A 6,000-nucleotide genomic window follows, 5' to 3' on the forward strand; every position below is an offset into this window, starting at 1 on the left:
CTGTCATAAAAATTCGTCTGTTTCAGCTTTCTTCCACACTTCCCTGGCGCAACTAAGCTAGACAATGGCTTCACATTTGCGCCGTAAAGAAGTCCTTCCAGTTATATCACAGACCTGAAGGTACCTTGAGGTCTGTGAGTTATATATAGTTCAATGGTTTTATTTGGGGGATTTTATTTGCACAAACAACTAGCGACAATATTCGCATATGTGGTACGTGACGGGTATCCAAAAAATACCGGTTCGAGAAATTTTGTCAGTTGAATTATGGAGTTGGGAAGTGAGAATAGGAGTAAATCTGGACATAAAGTGTTAAGGGGTGACCTCGTTATCCAGGCCTCGTCACAACCTTAGAAAAATACACCATACAAAATGTTACCCTTCCATTGATACTAATCAAGCTATTTATTAATGCATTGGGAAGTCCAGATCTGTAACAGAAGCTCTCTCTACATTCCTCTGAGTTGATGTCATATCACTCCGGATGTTGAAGTTTCATGCAATGAGAATGACCTTGCAAGCACAATATCCTTTGTACAATAATTCAATACCTCTGAGTTCTCATGTACCACATACGGAATGTTTTATTTTCTGTCAAACAAAATAGAACATGCAAGCAAAGCATTGCATTGTGTCTGCAATCTCGTTGTGTTGGAATTCTGGTTTAAAATACCAATTTTGAGCAAGATATTTAGCATCTCCCACTTATCATAGGTTGTGGAAATAGTGGTTCTCGGATCATTCCTTTAGTATAAGTATTGGAATTGGGGAAATATGACAACCTTAAGACAAAATTGCTAATATAACTAAGAGATTTTTTAAAAAAGAAAAATAAGTTTCATATTGCAAAATGAAGATCAGTCTTTGCACTGAATCTGGTAGTACACTTGATTTAAAATCTCTTTCTGTAAAAGAACAAAAAATGCAAAAATAAAAGTCTGCAAAACCCATATTACCCCCACTGGTAAAGTGAGCACACTGTTGGGGAATATGGGCAATTTTGTTTGACGAATACATTTAAGGACAAGTATATTTAACAATTTGTCACTAGATAGTACTGAATTAATGCATATTATAAACATGTCCAGCAGTCCTCAAATTTCCTCTCCCTCGTTACAAGTAGGGCAGATGAATTGTAATTTCAACCTTTGATTACAGGTCATCATCACTGACAGGGTTGTTAAGGTCCAGGAATTTTAAATACATTCAATTCCGGTCCAGGAGAGAAAATCAGCGAGCGTAAATTGGTTCTGGATAAAGTACCTCAATTCAGTCCAGAAACTTTTTTTCTGGCTGAATTTATATTCTGGCCAGGAATCTTTGTTCCGGATGAATTAAAATTCTGTCCAGGAACCTTTTTCCGGTTGAATTTAAATACAGTCCGGGAACAATTTTTCCGGATCAATTTAAATACAGTCCAGGAACCTTTTTTCTGGATCTATTTAAATGCGATTCAGGAACCTTTCTTCCGAATCAGTTCAAATAGGTTCAAGTTACGTATTGAAATGATACAATAGGCAAATTGTACCGAATTTAAATTGTGCGAGAAAGAAGGTTACGGTCCTGTAACGGGACCCAATAGAACCCGTTAGAATCAAGAACATATTATGGGAAGGGTCGAGGGGGGCCAAACCCCCAGAAAAAAACTTACTACGTACTAAAAGTAAATATCGAAAATCATGAAATAATAAAATAACTAAAATTAAATAATAAAAATATTCTTGTTGTTTAATCGAGGGGTATTTATTTCAGCCGAACTATTTGGAAGGCAAGCGTTACGAGCTAAGGTTCTGTCCCGGGGCTGGTCGCTGGAGACACAATTGGGGGCGTTAAAACCTTACTCATACAGGATTTCACCCTCTGTATTTGGGTGTAAGACCCATTAGTTCGTAAGTTATAGCACTCCAATAGAATAATGAAAGGGAGAAGTTAGGGCGCAAGGATTAGCACCATAAAGCGGCATGTACTTATCTCGGAATCGCCTGCAAGCTGGTCCCGCTGGCTGGCCTGAGGTGTCTCGTCTCTGGACAGGCCCCGGCTTGGACCCCACGGCTTCTGGGCGGCCATGTATTCTATTCTCCGCGTCCGGCACTGTCGCGCTCTGGCGACCGGATCTCGATCCTTGGTGTTCTCGATGGCTTCTCCTCCTGAGGCAGGTTGTTAACCCCTTTTATAGTGGGAAATGCTTAGCATAGGTTATCCGGGTATGGCCGTGTAACGCAAGAATTATATTGGGATCATACGACTTTGAAAGAAGATGTATACAAGATCTGTTACTACTTGCAATAATAGGCATAAAATAACCAGGAATTTTACTTCTCGTCACTTGAATCTAACTATTATTTTTTGATATTCAATAAATATCCAATTCTTAATCTATTTGACATTAATTTTATTGCCAGGGTGGTTGATCTATCTTTGTTTTTTTTTACAAATTTTCCGACCATACCTATACGTAAGCTACATAATGAATTGGTGTTGTTACATCAGTATCCTTAACCCGCTTTTTATCTGTTCATGTAATTAAAATATAATATTAATTAATTTGAATATTTTAATTAATACTCTCAATAATCATATTTTTAAATTTGAACAATATATTGTTATTGTTTTTATTATCATTTTCAGACACTTGGTTCGGACCCACCTCGAAATATATAAACCGGGGGGGGGGGGGGGCAGTTCTCGTTCGGGCCCTTTTAACTTCCTTTGTCGGCGTCTCTTATTGTATCGGTTACCTCTCCTTATGAACTTCTGAGGCGACAAAATTTAAAATGTTTTGGCTATCACTTGCATTGGAAAGAGACAAAAGAAAGGAATGAGAAAACAAATTAATCGTCTTTGTTCAGTATATAGCAGTGAATTGTGTTGGGTGGATGATGAGCCCAGGGTGGAGAAAGGAGAAAGGAAAATCTGTAACACTGACTATTTGAAGAAGAAATCCAAAAATGTAAGTCGTAACTTGATTTAAAAACTCATTTATAAAACTTAATTTGCTTATTAGACACATTGATCTTATCAACTTAATTAAGCTTTATTATCATCATTATCATTACATGTAAAACACTTGGGTCGGACCCATCCTGAAATATACGTAGTTCTACTATATACGTGTGTGGGATGGGAAGTATAACTGCAATAAAAAAGAAGCTATCTTTGTTCCGGGTGACAAGGAGCATGGTTTTGCATCTGCAGACGGCATTAAAGTGGCCTAATCCTGTTACTATCTCAGAAAACTAAAAGTACTTTGTTGGAAATACCAATAAGATAACAATTTGGTGGAACATTAATTATCTAAATTGAACTATTATTGAATTTGGATGGTAAAATGAATAACGAAACATTCATCAGTTTTTAATTTATTATGATATTATCCTCATTAGCAATTTCGTTAAAAAATCTATTAAATGATATGCTATAGATATTCCATGTTCCGATGAGTACCCATGGAGCATAGTTACGGCAACTATTTAAGAACAGCAGATAGACTAGTACGCTTGTTTTTTTTTTCTTGCGAGGCTGAAAGTAGTTTTCGCTTTGCATCGCCTCAAGAACTATTTACTACCCAAAAGCGTCTTAACTCTGTAGCACTGTGTCAAGTACGTAAGGGGTCATTCCACGTCAATTCGGTATGCTTATAGAACTTTTGATGCTGATTACAAAAATGACAACCGAACCATCCCAATTTTTTCATCAGACATTAGTACACACTCTGAGCTACCTCCATATAAAATTGGGGGGAAATTGAAGGGGGGGCATTGCATGAAATTCGCTCTTGAAGTTAGTCATTTATTTTTCTAAAAAAATACATAAAACTATATATAAAAATACATTTTTATTGATGCATTCATCTGAAACGTTATTTAAATGAAAGCTTATACTATTCTGAACAAAAGAAAACAAACTTGAAGTTTCTACGGCAAACCCGAGGGAAGATACAATCGTTTATAACCTAATGCGTGACATTCAAAGTGGAGCCGCATGTGGCATACACGGAGATCTTAAAAAGCGCGTAACTTCTGAACCCTTTGACCAATTTAAAGAAAGTTGTCATTTTTGTAATCAGCATCAAACGTTCTATAAGCATACCGAATTTCATCAAAATCGGGGATGGTGGGTGACATTTTCACAAAATTCTGGATGATTTGACATGGAATGATCCTAAGGAGAAACTGGATAATATTGATATTTGTAAGTCGAGTAGGAGTTGAAAATGTTCTGATGCCAGTTTTATTTAATCAGGATTAGTATTTGTTTTTTACTTATACGTGTAATAATCATATTATCTGCGCTATTTCATACTGCTTTACTGTGCCTAGTGTTATATATTTACACAATGCGTAACCAACGATAAAAAAAATACCGCTGTGTATATACGTATGTGTGAAGATATGAACCTGCCATAAAGGTTTGTGCGAAAAAGTAAACTATACTGTATAAATAGAATATTATAATCAAATTCTCAAGCAAAATATATATATAAAGTATTAAGTTACACAATTATATAACCAAAATATAATGAATTTTTGTCATGATATTCTTTTTTGGGGAGGGGACAAAATTTTATAGTTTAGCTACCAATTCTATATATCTTCGCACAAAAATGGGAGGATTGTTATCGGTTCGTTTGATTGATTTGTTATTGATTTTTAGTTATGGCTATTATGTATAGTTTTTCTAACTACCTGTGGGTGATCGCGACCATGGGGTTGAAACACCACCTCTTATGCCTGAAGAATCGGTTTGGAAAAGGAAGGGGGGTTGCTGTTCGCATTAATACAGATAAATCAAGCAGACAAACTGTTAAGAATAAAGTTCAGTACACCTGAGCAGTTTTGTACGTTTTATGTTAGCAAACATCAAAGTGAGCCGTGCTTTTACTTTCTATAGTCTTTTAATTTCAACTCCAACGAAATGTTTCGAATGTCATGCGTCTTTCGATTTTTGGCATCTCGGCAAGTGGTACACAATGTCTGGTGTTTTCTATGTGGTACTTCCGAGTGGGCTCGGAACTTCCGAACATGCGGATTTGAGTTTTAGTGTTGGATGATTTCCAACACGATGGCACGATATGTTTCGCTTGTATGTGTTCCTGTGCTACGACTGACCGGATAATTGTAAAATATCGTACTGTCAGTTTTCGATGTCTAAAGCTTAAGAAAAGTTTCGAAAATTATTTTTTTAAAAGATGAAATCAAATTATCGACATTCAAACAAATATCAATTACGGCGCGTTTATCCAAACCATATTTGTGTGCAATAGCGTACGCAGGATTTCATCAAGTGGGTGTTATTTCTAAAACTTTTTTCCAAATTCACATTACCATTGTTTTATTATACTTTAATTAAATAATAATAATCACAATTAATTAATAATACTTATAATTAATTAATTATCTAAATTAATACTAATATTACTACTAATACCACTACTACTACTATTAAGTAGTAGAGATCTACATAAATATAGTATTTATGAAAACATTAGAACGAAATTACTTTCTCGTCATTGGATTTTTATCAAATCCTGGGAGCATTTTTTTGTTTCTTTGTTACGAAATAATTGTTTGGTCAACGAGGGGAGATATTTCAAGGGTGAAGAAGATCCATAAATACAAGAAAATATATTAAAATAAATTGAAATAATCAAAGTATGGAACTCATCCAAGAAGCTGCGATGGTTTGGTCGGTAGAGTGTCTGACAACCACGCAGGCGATCCGGGTTCCATTCCCGGAATTAGTCGGAATTTTTCCGGCTTCTTTCCCGCATAAATGTCCCTGATAATTCACATCTGAATTGTCTCGCTGTTCTTACCAACAAAACATTTTGTAATAGTTAAGCTTATTGTCGTTTGAATAATTGTCTAGTCAACAAGGTGAAACATTTTAAAGGGAGAAGACATTCAAACGTGCTGCGGTAAACGATACAATGGGAAGGCGGACTGGTGACTGTATTCTTGGCCGCTTAGCCTTTGTCTATACATTAGCCTCTTACAACGA

Source organism: Lepisma saccharinum, chromosome 15 (assembly GCF_977018435.1).
Source record: "Lepisma saccharinum chromosome 15, izLepSacc3.1, whole genome shotgun sequence".
NCBI classification, from domain to species: Eukaryota; Metazoa; Arthropoda; class Insecta; order Zygentoma; family Lepismatidae; genus Lepisma; species Lepisma saccharinum.